General features: G+C 40.6%; 1 protein-coding gene and 1 long non-coding RNA gene across 16 annotated transcripts in view; one reads left to right on the top strand and one right to left on the bottom strand.

Annotated features, from left to right (window-relative positions):
- Nucleotides 1-14,091, top strand: part of LOC309666923 — a 59,867-nt gene extending 45,776 nt beyond the window's left edge. For both annotated transcript variants that reach the window (XR_014267343.1, XR_014267344.1), the window contains 3 exons: nucleotides 8,840-9,009; nucleotides 10,234-10,298; nucleotides 12,316-14,091. This is a non-coding gene — a long non-coding RNA (uncharacterized lncRNA). The remainder of the gene's footprint in view (nucleotides 1-8,839; nucleotides 9,010-10,233; nucleotides 10,299-12,315) is intronic.
- TRDN (triadin) overlaps nucleotides 1-16,575 on the bottom strand; it is a 376,317-nt gene that overhangs the window by 221,283 nt on the left and 138,459 nt on the right. The gene's annotated exons all lie outside the window — the stretch shown is intronic.

Here is a 16,575-nt window from a genome sequence, read left to right as displayed (position 1 = left end):
ACTGTGGTTTTGACCAACAGTCACACATATTTCACTTTTCTTATTCATATCGAGACCTCATTTAAGTTTCTACCTCTTGTGTGAACTTAAATTGTCAAGATAGTTTGCAGCATTTTGAGTTGCAATATTAATTTCTTAAGTCACTTATACACAGTTCCCATTGCCACCCCCATGAAAAAATGGCTTGTGAAATATGCCCCAACTTCCTTCCAAACCATGTTTTAGACTCAACAGCTTTAGCACTATTCCACAAATTTTCTTGTTTTCAATACCTTAAGCAGAGGGCTGCCTGATCACACTCTCTGAAATACTGGTTTTGTGTCACTGTCCTACTTTAAATCTTTCAAAGATTCTCTTCCATGCCAGATATCAGCCGTGCCTGATTGACCAAGTGTCTGTAATCTGTCACCACAAACATCACTTCTTATGCCCCAATGTTTTCTAATCTTAATTTATCCCCTATCCAGTCTGATATCATCATTGTCATATAAACATATCAATTTCACATGCCCTGCTATGTCCTCATTCATTTTCTCTTTCATTCATACACAAAGCAAGCCCTATGTATTCTTCAGCAGTTAGTCAAATACTATCCATTTTTCAAGTTCTAGATGGACATTATCTCCCCTGACACCAGAAATCACAGATGTCTCTCCTCTGAAACTTGTAACATTTAGTGCCTGTGTTATGCAATCTCTCAAGTTTAAACTTTTTTCTACTAATTAGTTCCTTTCTCCTCTTTCAAATAATCATCCACACCACTTGTTAAAAGAGAGATCATCTTTTAGTATTCTTATGTCCTTTATTGTGCTCAGTTTGGGACTGCTGAGCACGCAGAAGATACTCAGTGCTTGTACTTTGACTTATTTCACTCTGTCTCCTGGCAACCTCATCTCCACCACTGACCTCTCCCCGAAGCTCCACACTTGATTCTCTAACTGCCTACTTCAGAGCTTTCTGTGAGAATTAAATGAATAAAGTATGTGAAAGTATATAGAATGAACCTTAGTATTTAGCAGATGCTTATCAAATGACATCTGGATTGGAATTTTCACTTATTCCCCTTTTGCAACTGAATACCATATGTGGCTTTAAGAATAAGTGAATTCAGTCTCCTACTTCTCCAGCTCTGCCCACTCCAGTGGGCACTCTCTTCCTTTACTTCCTATTTAGGGCATCTTTTTGGGTTTCCAGGCCAACAATCTCTGAATAAGCTTTTCCTTTCCTTTCCTATGGTATCAATATTAATAAATCCCACAAGTCTACTTTTGTGATATTTCTAAAATCAACTTAGTTACCTTCATACCACCTCCCAAGGTCAAGATTTACTTCCTCTCCTCGGACTTACCCTAATTGGTCCTTCCTATTTCATTCTCTCTGAACCATCTTGCACAACGTTTCCAATCTTGTTTCTCTTTCTAGGTCCCTGAGTGCCAATCAGAGTGAACCACTGACAGTTCCCTAAGTCTGGGAAGCTGAGAGATTTCATCTTAATCCTGAGGGCCTTAGAATTAGGCAGACCTGGGTTTAAATTCTCTGTCCACACAGTGTATGACCTGGACAAAACACTTGAACTCTCTGCCTCAGTTCTCTCATCTATAAAACAAGAATGATAACACACTACTCTAAAAGTGTTATAAGGATTAAATAAGATTTAGCAAAAAGTAAATACTCAAGAATTGACAGTCACAAAAGAACATTTCAATATATTGTGATTCTGTGCCTTAATTATTATCGCTTCAGCCTTAAATGTCTTTATCCTTAACTTGATATAGGCATATCCTACCAATTTCTCAAGGTCCATTTCAATTTTTACCTCTTCCATAAGATTTTCTCTTTACTTTCACACTAGGAGCACTATCTTTTTGCAGTAAATTTCCATAGTAAAAGAGAAAGCAAAAAAATTTGGGGAAGGACATGTGCATATATTATCATTTTAAGAATCTTAAGAAATGAATTTTATAAAGAAATTCTCCAGACTAAAGACCCCAAAAAAAACCCCACAGCAAAGTATTTAAATCCTGGCTTGTGTGGCCCCCCACCTTTACATTCTCTCCATTGGCTCCCAGTGTACTATCTGGGTCCACTGAAGCCAATCTTAGTTTTTTTGTTTCTTTTTTGAGCTATTCTCACTATTTGTAGAGACTAATATTCCTTGTCTTATTTTTTCTTACAGATCTTCCAAAGAAGATCTATAATTAATTATTTTTAAACAATAATTAAAATTAATTATTTTTAAACAATAAAACTCTTTCTATCTTGTAATTATCATGTAGCACCATTGGACAGTTTTAAAAATCATACATTATGTGATATTCATGATCTTATTTTTCTCATATCTTGAACATTTTCTATTTCATCAACTTAGGAATTATTTCATCATTACTCATCAATTATTCCCAACAATGCTAAGGAGAAAAAAATTTAAGAAAATAGAATAATGATGGAATTGTCCAGAAGGATGATGTAGTTGTAAGATAAATCATCATTATCTCATCATTCAGTTTTTTCATTGTGTTGACTAAAGTTTTGCATCATCATTCAAGATGGTATAAAGCCTGGAGACATTTTTACGGTCTACTTTTAGTTTCATTTAATACAGTTTAGAATTTAGAGTTTTTATTTTCCATCCATTACTGCAAAGAGAAGAATATTGACACACAAAGCTTTTTAACTTATTGGGTAAATCAGAAGATGAATGCAAAAAGACAGACAGCAGTACACTAAACCTTAATGATTAGGGTGAAATTGAAATTGACTGTTCAAGTGAAATTTTAGACTATGAATCTTCACATGACAATGAATTTTCTCAAACCCAACAATCAATGAGTGAACAATATATTTCAAAGGACAAAAAGGGAATACGGTATTCTCATCCGGTTAGTTCTTCAACTGGGACTTTATCATGCAATATTTTGTGACAAGAACGTGAAACATCTCTTTCGTTAAAGGTTATGTTATAGTACTCTTTCGTCTTTTATAAAATCTGAGTGCCAAAATTTATGTTCTTTAAGTGTACAAATGCTAAGGAAGTCAGAAGGATTAATAATGTATAAATTTTTAAATTATTGGATTTATCATTCTTATTAATGTTTATAAATCTAAAAATAAAAATGTTTTACAATTATGGAATCAAGATGACATCGTCTTTCCAACAAAATTATGAGCCATCAAAAATTTCAGAAATTCAACTGTTGCATTTTGATGATGCAAGTTCTGAAAGAATTTGAAGTAATAACATCCTAGAGTCTATTAAAGATGTGTTTGAAATCTGGAACTGGTTTCTACAAGGTGGATACATTGTAGGTTTATGCATGATAGTTGAAGAGGGGTTTTAGTTCCTTTTGGAAGATGTTTCCAATTTGGAGTGTACACACCTTCAAAACCAGGGAATTGATGAAATAAACATTTAACTTTGCTATGTTTAAGTTTTTATCACAATTTTCACCATTCCTTTAATCTTACTTCTGTGAACAATTTTTAAATGATTTAAACTATTAAAAACATTAAGAGGTCCAAATGATAAGTGGAGATAACTATTTGTTGTAGTATCCTGAGATTAGCTTGTACATTTTCTGAACCTCTACTGCATACCTATCAAGTTTTCCTTAGTTATAAAATTATTTGTACTATGTCTTATCTCTTTTCTGGATTATCAGCTTATAGAGAGGATTCAACAAAAGCTTACTGAGTAAACATCAAAACTCCCAAAGCTTTTGTTCTGTGAAAATAATTAGATGTTTGGAACTACAGTGAGTATGTTTTTTAGGAGCAGGATTTTTTGAAGGAGAGTAGAGCAAGGCTAAATTTTACTTAGTCTTCTCCAATACAGCCAATTGAGCTCTGAAATACATTAGATTAAACCATTGAATAACAGTGACTATAATGCAATTACATTTGACCTCGTCTCAGCAGGATCAAACCAAAAATGCAGTTAAGCACCACTGAAGTTCAAGAAAAGGATCTTAATAAAATGAGAGTACTAACTTATTCCTTGAGGCTCTTTCTAGCGATGGACTTAAAACCCATAGAATTGGAATGTGGGCTGCCGAAGAATACCTTATTATAGTCAGAAAAGATTTTGATAGGTGAATACCTTCAATTTTAAGAGAATAAATGACACAGAAAGTAGAATAAATTACCTTGACATAAATTCTTGGCTCAAGTAAAAGTCAGACAGTAGCTGGAATTTCAATAGTGGGATAACTTCTAAGGGATAAACTTTAGCTTGTATTGAACTTTAATCATAATGGCTACAGAGATGAAAATCTGAAAAAAAGTGTTAAAATTACTACGCGAAAGCACACTAGCCCTGGTCCTTGTACTGGACATTTAAATTGATTTCTTTATCTATAGTAAGTATAAAGGGGTCTGTGAGCCATGTGATTTCTTACTCATAGAAATGTGTCTCTTGTTTAATTTGGTTGACTCTGTCCAGTAATGCATGCAATTTATTTGGCCCAAGTGGAAGCTGATGAAGAGGGAGTATGAAAATGCCTAGCAAAATCATGATGTCTCTTTTAAAGAGTCTACCTAAATGAATGAAACTATCAGTAAGCTGTCGCTTAAGAAAAATGTGCTTAGCCACAAAGTATGGAAAAGGAGATTGGAGTTACTGGAAAGTTGATAAAGATTAATAAATCTAAAGGCTTCTATCTTGACCATCTGTACTATAAATTTCTAAAAACAAACAAAAAACAAATAGACAAAAGACACTGTAAATTGAGTCTCAGAGTTGCCACCAAAGTCTGCTTTGACCAGTTTTAATAGTTCTCTTATAAGACTATTAATTTGTGAAGATGTATGCACCCCTATGTTCACTGCAGCACTATTTACAATAGCCAAGATATGAAAGCAACCTAAGTATCCATCAATAGGTGAATGGATAAAGAAGATGTGGTATATATATATATATATATATATATATATATATATATATATATATATATATTTATATTCAATGGAATATTACCCAGACATAAAAAAAAGTATGCAATCTTTCCATGTGAGGCAACATGGATGGACCTGGAGGCTATCATACTAAGTGAAATAAATCAGAATGAGAAAAACAAATGCCACATGATTTCACTTATATGTGGAACATAAAAAACAAAACAAATGAACAAACAAAATAAAACAGAAACAAACTCATAGATACAGAGAACAAACTGGTGGTTGCCAGAGAGGAGGGGGTTGGGGGATGGACAAAATAGGTGAAGGGGATTAAGAGGTACAAATCTCCAGCTATAAAATAAGCAAGTCATGGGGATGTAAGGTACACATAGGGAATATAGTCAAAAGTGTTGCAAAAACTTTGTATGGTGATGGATGGTAACTGGACTTATTGTGGTTATCATTTCATAATGTATAAAAATATCAATCTCTAAGGTGTACACCTGAAACTAATATAATAATATTGTGGGTTAATCATAACTCAATAGAAATTGAAAAATAAAAAGTAAATTAAAAAAAAGAAAATGACAACTAGACACTTTAGCCCTAGAGGAAAAGTGGGGGTCATCAGCTTCAGGACAGCCCCCATGTGAAGATGGGATCTCTCTCTTTCTCCTTCTCTCTCAGTCTCTCCCTCTCTTCCTCTTCCCCTCCCTCCTCCCTAAAGTAGGTCAGGGGCTATTCAAAATGCATCCTATTACATTGAACATCTACACATCCAGGAGATCTAATGGTGGGGTTGTTAGTTATTGAAGGGCAGCAGAGAAAGTATTTCTTGAAAAAAGGAGCTCTTCAATGTCCATAATATCCCTAAAATTACACATCGTAGACATCTGTCTACTCCAGTTGCTCATAGTTTTGGCCTTAGTAGCATACACTAATTTTCCAGGTTTAAACAGAATTTTCTTAATTTTTCAACTTAATATAGAGTGCGTCAGTATAAGAGAACTTTAACTGGATACAACAAAATGATCTGATCCCTATAGCTCATTCTGCCTAATTAAGATGGTCCCTGTAATTGAGGTGGGGATTGTTTCTGGCCATAGGATACTGCATATTCACTGTAGAGAAAGAGCAATTCAGTTCATCTTCAGATAGCTAAAACATTTTAGGACAATATTAGTCAGAAGTATTTTATTTGATGAGATAAAAAAGCAACATGTGGGGCTTCCCTGGTGGCGCAGTGGTTGAGAATCTGCCTGCCAATGCAGGGGACACGGTTCGAGCCCTGGTCTGGGAAGATCCCACATGCTGTGGAGCAACTAGGCCCGTGAGCCACAACTACTGAGCCTGCGCGTCTGGAGCCTGTGCTCCGCAACAAAAGAGGCCGCGATAGTGAGAGGCCCGCGCATCGCGATGAAGAGTGGCCCCCGCTTGCCGCAACTAGAGAAAGCCCTAGCACAGAAATGAAGACCCAACGTAGCAATCAATCAATCAATCAATCAATCTTTAAAAAAAAAAAAAGCAACATATGAGACATCATGGCATTAGCACATTTAACAAGGTTTTTCAAATTTGAACTGTAATTTGGGCTACTTTTGAGGGTGGGACAGTATTATCCAAAAAAAAAGGAAACTTCATCCCAGAGGGAAAAATCAAGTTGTAGTTTTAAAAACTCATTACCAATAATTAATAATGAACTCTAACTAAATAATAACAGGTGTTCCACTAATCCCAAACAGAAGCAGATGGAAGCACAAATGTTTTATAAATACTGGATACATGCAGAGCAATAAACTTGGCAGGAATTGTTTTATTCTGTAATTGTCAGTCAAAGTCTATCACTTGCATTTTCTCTAAGTTAATATGCCCAGATTAAACCTTGTTTCTCATTCCTTATTTTTCAAAATGCAAGCCATATTTAGTGCTTTCTCACTTCATCTTATGTATTGTCTCACCAACAAAAATAATATTATTAATTTTCCTTCTGCACACTTATGAAGCTTTATATAATTTTTTATATGAAACAATGGGCATACCATACAGGCTTCCATTCTCTAACTTCTTCCATTCCCCTCCCCCAGATAAGATATACCAATCTACATATTTTTTTCTTTTTTTTTTTTGCATCTTAATGATTACATATTCTTTAATTTCTTATACATTATGGCAACAAACCTTCAAAATCATGAATGTAGGTAGATGAAATAAATTATGAAGGCAACTAGAAAGTCAATAAATGGTATCAAGAAATCTAAAACCATGGCACTTGGGAATTATTTTCAAGAGTTTGAATATTACATAGTGCTAGAGATTTGAACTCATGACTGTTTAGAGAATGTTTACGTATGACTTTAGAAGGGACCTTTCTGTATGGCTAGTAGTGTGGAGGCTCAGAACAGACCTCCCCAAGATGTGCCCCTTCGGCATGTGGATTATTTTGAGCTCGGGCAACAGAGATCCTACAGGCTTAAGAGACAACTACTGCCCCTCCCTTAACAACCTATAGGGAAGTTGTTAAGGAGCCATTGAAAAGGAGCCATTTTCATCTCAACCTTTTTTGCTTTGTTAGTGCAGGCACTACATCATCCTTACTGCCTGTGCAACAAAGATCTTTGCTTTCTTAGATTATTTTTGGAGTGAACTTTTTGGATCTTATGAGGGCTGCATCTCTTTGCACTCTCCTTTGGGGACACCTCTTGCATCTTTGGTTAAACCATAGAAAGACTTATTGGTTGGAATCACTATTAAGATCCTACTTGCCAATTATGGGTCCTCTGAATTGGAAAAACTTCTAAATTGGTAAATTTTTAGAGAGCTGTCATCATAAACAGATGTTTTATTGGTACCTATGGAAAGACCAAATTAAAAAGTGAATCAAAGAAATATAATGGCTAGCCTTAAGAACTTCCCTAATTAAAAAAAACAAAACAAAAACACTTTCAAGAAGCAGTCTCAGCTTTCCCTCATGGATCTTACAGATGCTAATAAAAATATTATGTTAATTAACAAGATAATGAAAAGAGGTTGAGGGGAGAGTCAAGGGACTCTTCCCAACAAGGCGAAATTTTTTAAAGAGTTATTAAGAAATAAAGTCAATAAAGCAAGTATTGAAAGAGATGGAACAAAGAGAAATCAGAAAGAGAAGAGTCACAGGACTCATGGAAACTGCATGGACTGCAGTGTGGAAATCTTTAGATGGCTATTAAAAATGGGATTGAGGCAGGAAAGATAGGACTGGGCCCAAGGACAGCCTCATGTTAGAGAAGGCAGATAGCTGCATGTGAACAGAGAAAGGGGAACATGGGCCAAATGGCAGGAAACCATACATCTTGTAAATAATAAACAGTGGGGGTCCTTGAGCAGACAAAGAAAAACAGGAACCTCCAGACTGACAGGAAACCACACATTATGCGGTGATAAGTGTCCTGGAGGCACACAAAGAAATGTGGGAAAGGGCGGGACTGTTCTCATTACAATAAAATTAGCCTTGCAGATAACAAGTTCCCATCATGCACCAATGCCATGACACTCCCCGCCAAGATTAAATATGGAAAAAAATCCCTCCTCCCCTCAGGAATGAAAATCAGGGAATAAGACCCCAAAACCCTCCCTCCCCAATGAATATTCTGCCCCTTCATATCTACACCGCACATAACCGGCTTGCCAAAAAAGCTCAGAGACGCTACTCATCTGATACTGCCTGCTCTCCCTTTGAGAGCATCCTACGCATCCTATCACTTAAATAAAGCCTCGCTTTGTTTTCTTGACCTCCCTGTCACCTGTGAATTCTTTCTGTGACGAGACAAAACCCACCCTCCAGTAACATCTCTGGCGAGGAACAGCCAGGAGAATTCGGTAAGCCTCAGCCTCTTGCCTACCTTGCGCTTGAGAGGCTCTGCCTGACTTCCCGCCATTTCTCTCTCTCTCACTGTCGCATTTTCAGACCAATTGTCGCCATGATGTGCCCGTGGGTCCAGCTGTAAAAGCCACTAGGACACTCACCACGAGAACTCTCTCGCAAGAGGATGAGTCAGACGTGGAACGGACTGAAGAGAGGATAGGCCTGTCCGCCCACCTGGAGGCAATTGCCACGCAAGGCTTTTCGGCCCACAGGTAAAAGCGTAACACCGCCCCCTCCCGGCGGCTCCCCTTACAGGATTACTATCGGTGCACTTCCGCCTACCGTCTCTGCCTCCCTCTCTCACTCCTTCCATTCTTCCTTCTGCGCCTTACTCGGCCGGAAATGGGGGGAAAGAAATCTGCCAGGCACTTTCCAACCTCACCGGGAGGTCTTGCACTTCTCACTGTGCAGGGCAAGTCAGGAAAAGTTTCCAGCCCGTCTCACAGGCAGCTAGCGACCCGAACCACAGGAGCTTTGCCCTCTGGCTTTGCCTTATCCACCATTAAACTAACGGTCCTCGGGTTCAGTTGTGTGGCGATATAAAATGCAGCCTCACTCAGACTGTAGGAGGGTTCGCACAGAGGCGGTGCCGCAGTCCCCTCGGGAGCTCCCTCGGCCGCAGGCGGTCTGGGTGTCGCAGGTGGGGCTCACGGTGCTGGGGCCGCGTCCAGGCCGCCAGCATTCGCCGCCGCCTCCGTGCGCGCTCCCGGGGCTCCGCCCCCTCCCGTAAACTGGGCCTGTCCCTGCCCCCGCTCCCCGCCTCGCCCTAGGAGGCAGGGGCCTCGCCCAGGGGTGGGTAGCGCACATGGCCACGCCCAGGGGGTACGAGCCCCGGCGGTGACCGGTGTCCCCACTGCGCTTGCCTCCTCCGGGTTGAGGGATTGGGAGTGTCCTCACAGGGCCGCCGGGCCCTCTGTCCCCTCAAGGGCAGATGTAGTGCCTCTGCCTGGTGCTGCCGCATCCCGCCCTGCACCACTCCGCCGTAGCCCACTGGATGGAGGGGGCGACGGGACTGAGACCCAGCGGCGCTGCCCACAAAAGCGAAGGGAAAAGAGACGCTTTTTTCACAACCACCTCCCTGAAGGCCCAGGGCCTATTTTCATAAACTTACCACCCTTTTAGAGAAAGGATTGTTCCCTGACTAAACAGGTCCTAGAACAATGAGGCTGTCCGTTCCAGGGGAACATACCCTGGAACACAGGGATTAATCACTGGACTTAAAATCTATAGAGACGCCTTCGAGGAAGGTCACTCATCCTGGGTACCAAGGATGCCAGGATAGGACATAGGCCCCAGCAGGACCGCCGTAAGGGGGGGTAGCTAATCCCCATTTAGGCTAGGGCCGATGGGCTGCGTGTACTGGGAGGCCTGGAACCAGCCCTGTCTTAGGGACCCCCCATGGGCCCTCCTAAGGCTGGTGCTCCTCTCTGTTACAGGAGCGGCCTCTCCCCGAAGGAACGATGGGACACACCTCCTCCGTCCCCAAGGACTCACCCCTCAGGTGCGTTCTGAGTCACTGGGGCAAGTTTTCTCCAGATGCTTTAAAACGGAAAAAGCTCATTTTCTTTTGTAACACAGCTTTGCCCCATTGAGGACGATGAGGCCTGGCCAGAGAATGGAAGCCTCAACTATAACACCATCCTACAGTTAGACATTGTTGCCAAAGGCAGGGAAAATGGGTAGCAGTTCCTTAGGTTCAGGCTTTTATGGCCCTAAGAGAGAACCTGGAGCTATGCAAGTCCTATGTTAGGGAACCTTGCCAGCTGGGAGCCTTTCAGGCTGTACAAATGCCCTCTCTAGTGGCACCCCTGGAGGAACACAAGCCCCAGACAGACGACCCAAGCCCCAACACTCTTTTACCATCTTCAGCCCCTCACCTGCCTTATAAGCCTCTTGACCCTTCCGTACCAGAAGCGCAGCCAGAGCTGCTTTGCCCCCTTCAGGAAGTAGTAGGCGGGCCTCAGGGAATTACCCGAGTCCACACCCCTTTTTCTTTGACCTCAAGCAGTGCCGCACTCGCTTGGGCAGGTTCTGGGAGGACCCCAGCCGGTTCACCAAAGAATTCCAGGGACTGACTCTCTCCTTTGATCTTACCTGGAAGGACCTAAATATTGTCCTTTCCCACTGCTGCCACACCGAGGAAAAGACCCCGTATTTGGGCACACGGTCAAACATGCTGACGGATTATACGTTGCCCAACCTCATCAGCACCCTGTGGGCATGACAGCAGTACCTCTAATGGTTCCCAGCTGGGATCCGAATTGGGACTATCAGCCAGGTCAGCCTGGTATCACTAGAAGGGACCACATAATCCTTTGCCTTACTGAAGGGATGAATTGATGCATAATTAAACCTGTTAACTATTGTAAGGTTAAGGAGATAACCCAAGGCCAAGATAAAAATCCAGCCCTATTTCAGACCTGATTGGTAGACGCCCTCAGAGAGTATATGAATGTAGACCCAAACACTTTCGAGGGACACATTGTATTTACAACCCACTTCACCAGCCAATCAGCCCCAGACATCCATCAGAAGCTTCAAAAGCTTCCATGGGGCCCCAAACCCTCTCAACCTTCTTATTGATATGGTCTTCAGTGTCTTTAACAATAGAGACCAGGCTGAGGAAGAAAGGAAGGAACAGCGTGACTTAAGAAAGGAAGCACGGCAAGCCAGGCTTTTGGCAGCTCTCATGACAAGACCTAACCACCTCCTGGTCACCCCAAAAGTACTCCCAGAAGACCCCCGCCAGGAAAGGGAACCTGTTTTAGCTATGGGAGCCTCAAACACTGGAGCAGGGAATACCCGGGAAACAGTTCCCAGCCTCCACCCAAGATGCCATGCCCACTCTGTAAGAAGATGGGCCACTGGAAGAGGGAATGTCCCCAGCTCCGAAGGGAGCAGGAAATTCCCCCATGCCAGTCATGGCAGTGGTTGATTGACGGGACCTGGGACCTCCCAAGGCTCCCGAGAAGACAGTGATCATCACACGGGAGGAACCATGGGTGACCACTGACGTGGCAGGTCAGTTTGTCCACTTTCTAGTGGACACGGGAGCCACTTACTCTGTCCTGACTTCTCACACTGGGCCCCTTGCCCCCAAAACCTGCTCTGTTGTTGGGGTACAAGGAAGGCCAAGGCTAAAACACTTCACCACCCCTCTCACTTGCACCTGGGGAAAGACCCTTGTAACTCACAAGTTTCTTGTCATGCCTAAATGCCCCAGTTCATTTATTGGGAAGGGATTTTCTCTCAGTCTTATTCGCCCTAAAAATTAAAACCAAGGCCTATTTAAGGCTGGATTATGCCTTATGGACAGTCCAGCCCAAAGTATTTCCCCCAAATTAAAAAACAAAAAACAACTTATAGATCCACAGGTCTGGGATCAGGGAACCCCAGGGAAAACAAAGTTTGTCAGTCCTGTAAAAATCACCCTAAAAGAGGCTAATAACTTCCCTTCCAGGTGTCAATACCCTCCCTGTCCAGTAAACTCTCTTTTTCTCTGCTCTTTTGCTTCTCAGGAAGTCATGTCTCCATCCTAACGGTCCTCTTTGTTATTCACATCGTCACAGCTCCAGCTTACAAACATCCACTATCTGACACCATGAATGTCACTGCTAAAGGAACTAACTCATCTGACTGCTGGATCTGCCCCACGACCACACCTCCCCAGAGGACCTACGTACGTCTTTTTTAGGACTCCCCACCTCTTGAAGGACCTGATGGGGCTGACAGCAAAATATGCTGGGTTCTCATTGACCACCCAGTGTGGTAAGGAAGGAAGGACTGGGGCAGGAACCAACTGGAAGCCAAACTCTCTGGAACAGATACCCTCCTCCAAATCGGAGGGAAGGATATTTCAGCTTTTAGGCAAAGCTAGCCTCTGTTTTACTGGTATTAGCATCCAGGGACAAGAATTACGATGGCTGAATGAAACATACTACAATCAAACTCTAGTTTTCAATAATCACAGTTGGGTAACAGACACCAACCAGACTGCCAATATCCAATATGTAGGGAATGTCACTGTCTGGTGGGAGAACCTAGTGACTGGAATAAAGAAAACTAAAACTCACAATAAAAGCATAATATCAATAATAGTTAACAATACACAAGAGAAAGCCAGCATAGGGATTAGACAATATTCAGGACTAATGTTTAATATAACTAATAACTATACTCAGATATACTCCAATTTCTCCCTGTTAACAGCTGCTGTATCGAAACCTGAGGTGCCAAGGGAAAAAACCCCATGGCTTCAGAAAACTCCAACTTCAAATGACGATGCAACAAGGATTTCAGCCCATCCCTCCTGAAGATGAGGACTATCAACATCCACTGGACAAGGTTGCTGCCTCCTTCTACTCCCCACTCTATCTCCACCACTGTAAAAACCCCAAGACCCCTGTCTCTGACCGACAGCAAGGAGATCTGCACCCACAGGCAGCAGGGACAACGCCCATGCTCAGGTCGACCCAGTTACAGAAGTTGGACCAACCCTTTACCCCTTAAAAGATTTTAAGGGTCCAGACTCCTTGAAGGGGTAATGTTAGAGAAGGCAGATAGCTAGATATAAACAGAGAAAGGGGACATGGGCCAAATGACAGGAAGCCAAACATCTTGTAAACAGCACAGCTACTCAACTGATACTGTCTGCTCTTCCTTTGAGAGCATCCTATCGCTTAAATAAATCCTAGCTTTGCTTTCTTGACTTTCCTGTCTCCTCTCTGAATACTTTCTGCGATGAGACAAGAACCTACTCTCCGGTAACACTCATGTATAGGCGTTAGGCAAAAAGGCAAAGCCACCTCATTGTCTTGCACTTAATGAGATCATGAAACATGGAAGAATGGCATCAGCCACAAGAACATAAATTAGATTTTGATTAAGCTTTGTGACATCTGAATAGGGAACCCTGATCACAAAGCCCGCGGAGCAAGACCGAGCATGTGCAGTAAAAATGTCCAGGCTTCAAATGACCACTATACAACGTTCCAGGGTGGCGCTCAACTGGTAAGGGAAAACTTAAGGGGAAATAGCTCTCAGGATGCACGTGTGGTGGCTTCAGGAGCCCAGTGCACAAGAATGGATGGATGAGATAATCGCCCCGCCTCAACTTTCTCATCAATGAATATTCTGCACCTAATAGAAAAAACTCATGCCTATTCAAAGGTTAAGATGAAATAAAAAGGGAAATCAGAAAACCCGCGGGGCGCTCCTCACTTGCGAGGACACCCACATTCTTCTCGGAGTGCATACTTTCGCTTCTTAATAAACTGCTTCTTTGTTTCTCTTTATGCTTCAGTCTCTGTGTGTTTTCCATTGCATTCCTTGTCCAAAATTCTTTTTGGACAGGTAGAACAAGACCCTGAACCTTTAATAAAGCCATCCAGCATCAGGATGAATAAAACAGACATTGATGGGGTTACCATAAAGGTACTAATATAGCGCTACCAAAGGCTGGGTGGCCAAAGTGGCCCCCTGTTCATCCACCAACATTAAAGAAATCCAAATAAGTTCGTCTGTTTATACCAGTTTGGAGAAATCTGAAAAGCTGAAAGGTGTCGATTACTATGAGAATTGTGATCAGTAATCACTAAGGGCAACAGGCCAGTTAATCAAGTTAAAGATTGACAAGGGAGCCAGGATTCCTTGGCTTAACCCCTCATTGGGGGCCCAAAGCCTTTTGCAGAAGAGTGACTAAAATGGTCTGGGGATAGAAAATAGAAGTTTCCAGGAACCCCTTGACATGGTAACCCTATGAACTGGTACCAATACCCACTGATGAAGTTCTGACTCAGGCTACATTTAGATTGAAAGAATATAGAAATGTTAAGAGTTGATAGGATTATAAAAATTTGAATCTTTAAAAAAGCTTTATGTAAAGAAATTATGCCAACTTTACCTGAATGTTTTATAGGAATAGTATTATGCCTGGCTGGGAAAATTTCCCCCACCCAGTATTGTAAAACCAAAACTTACTCATGAAATCTTAATGGAGGCTATAATTAGTAATGTAAGAGTTAATGGAATTAAGATAAGATTTTATAGGAGAATTGATATATTTGAACAGGCCTTACACAAAACAATTGCATCTCTTTTACCTGATTGTATTATGGGGATGGCCATTGTATCTTATTGGGGAATGTTTCCCCTACCTAGTTTTGTAAAACAATCTACCCTTCAAGCAATATTAATTGGACATGCCAACAAAATTGCCTGAGCAGAACATAAAAATTTTTTGAGTTAAATCATAGTCAGAAGTCTCCCTGATATAAAGAAGCAAATTGAGGATGATGTAGTTGGATGGTTGATCAGCCTACGATCTTACAAATCTTTGCAAAACTGGAAATTCGGTTCTAGAGGAAGTTCACATTCCACCCATTCCTTTCCATAAACCCCCAAAACCTCCCCTATTTAACTCAAAAGGCTAGTAATCTCTCTAGGAACTCTTATCTAGACCATCTCCAATTCTTAATACTGAATTTTAAAAAAATGGAAAGGGGGCTTTTAAAATACAAATTGCTGTATAAGCACCCTTGCCCAAAATTCTGGTTCAAAAAACACTTTTAATGAAAACTATAAGGTATCTCTTTTCTGTCTATCTATATGTTTATGTATGTATATTATAGACACGGTATTTTTCTGCCTCTGAGTGGTATTACCAAAATTAATTATAAAAGAGCTCAATTTAACTGGCTTAAAAACACACAAGCGCTATTTAAGTATACTCTCAAAGATATAGTAGAAACTAACCCAAATGTTTTTCAGGTTCACGAGAGCTATGATAATTTTTGGTAAATAAAAGCTAGTTTAAGTTTGTTCATTTAATTAACACAGACATGCCTTCAGAGTTATCAGCATTAAGCACAGTATTATACGTTTGTTCTACTGGGGTTTACTAAAAGTCAAATAAGGTCATATTATCTCTGTACTAAATTTACCAGACAAACAACATCAACAGAAACAACTTAAGTTGACGGCTAATTGCTTTAATGTTTCCTAAAATTTTCATGAGTAATCTAAGTATGATTGTTAAGAACAAATGTATTGAATTATAGGATATAAATGAATAAGAATTTTTAGATAACTTTTAAACAATGATTGTTTTACGATATGCCTACTTAAAATAGTTTCCCAAATCTCTCTGGTAACTTGAAACCTTAGAGTTTTGCTAAATTAAGTTAAATAATGGAAATTCACTGAATACCTAGATCATTTCCAAATAAGATAAAATATTGAGCATTAATTACTCAACATAGTTTTATCTACTTTTGTCTTTTTATAATGGAGAAACTAAAGATGTTTGGGTTTCTTAGTAAACATGTCTTCTGCTTTATCTAAGGATTGTACTATAAAGTAGCATACGTCTTTAGAAATTATGAAATATATTCATAAATTTGCCAATCCACAGAATGTTAATGTAAAAAAAAGACCTCTTTTTGCCAGAATTTTGCCATTCCAATGTCCTTGTACATGCTAATAGTTGCTCCTGAATCAGAGAAGTAAAAATGGGTAAACAATAGCTGTAAATTATATAAACATTTAGGGCTACGGGAAACTCAGAATGGCCACTTGGTTCTTTGTGGCTCTGTGGCAAACCTCATTTTTTGGTTTCTGTATTCCTTCACCCACCATAGTGCATTTAATATTACTCAAATTGTAAATACACATGGCTTGGGAGACTGCTATGAAATTGTGAAAACAGTCTACCAGCAATGTCTGACCTGTCAGAGGCCTCAGACCTCCTCCCACTGAACCCTTTAAACATCTGCAGCTGA

Source organism: Balaenoptera physalus (assembly GCF_965194825.1).
Source record: "Balaenoptera physalus genome assembly, chromosome: 9".
Classification (NCBI taxonomy): Eukaryota; Metazoa; Chordata; class Mammalia; order Artiodactyla; family Balaenopteridae; genus Balaenoptera; species Balaenoptera physalus.
The sequence above is the reverse complement of the archived record's forward strand: the minus strand, read 5'-3'. Positions and strand labels throughout refer to the sequence as shown.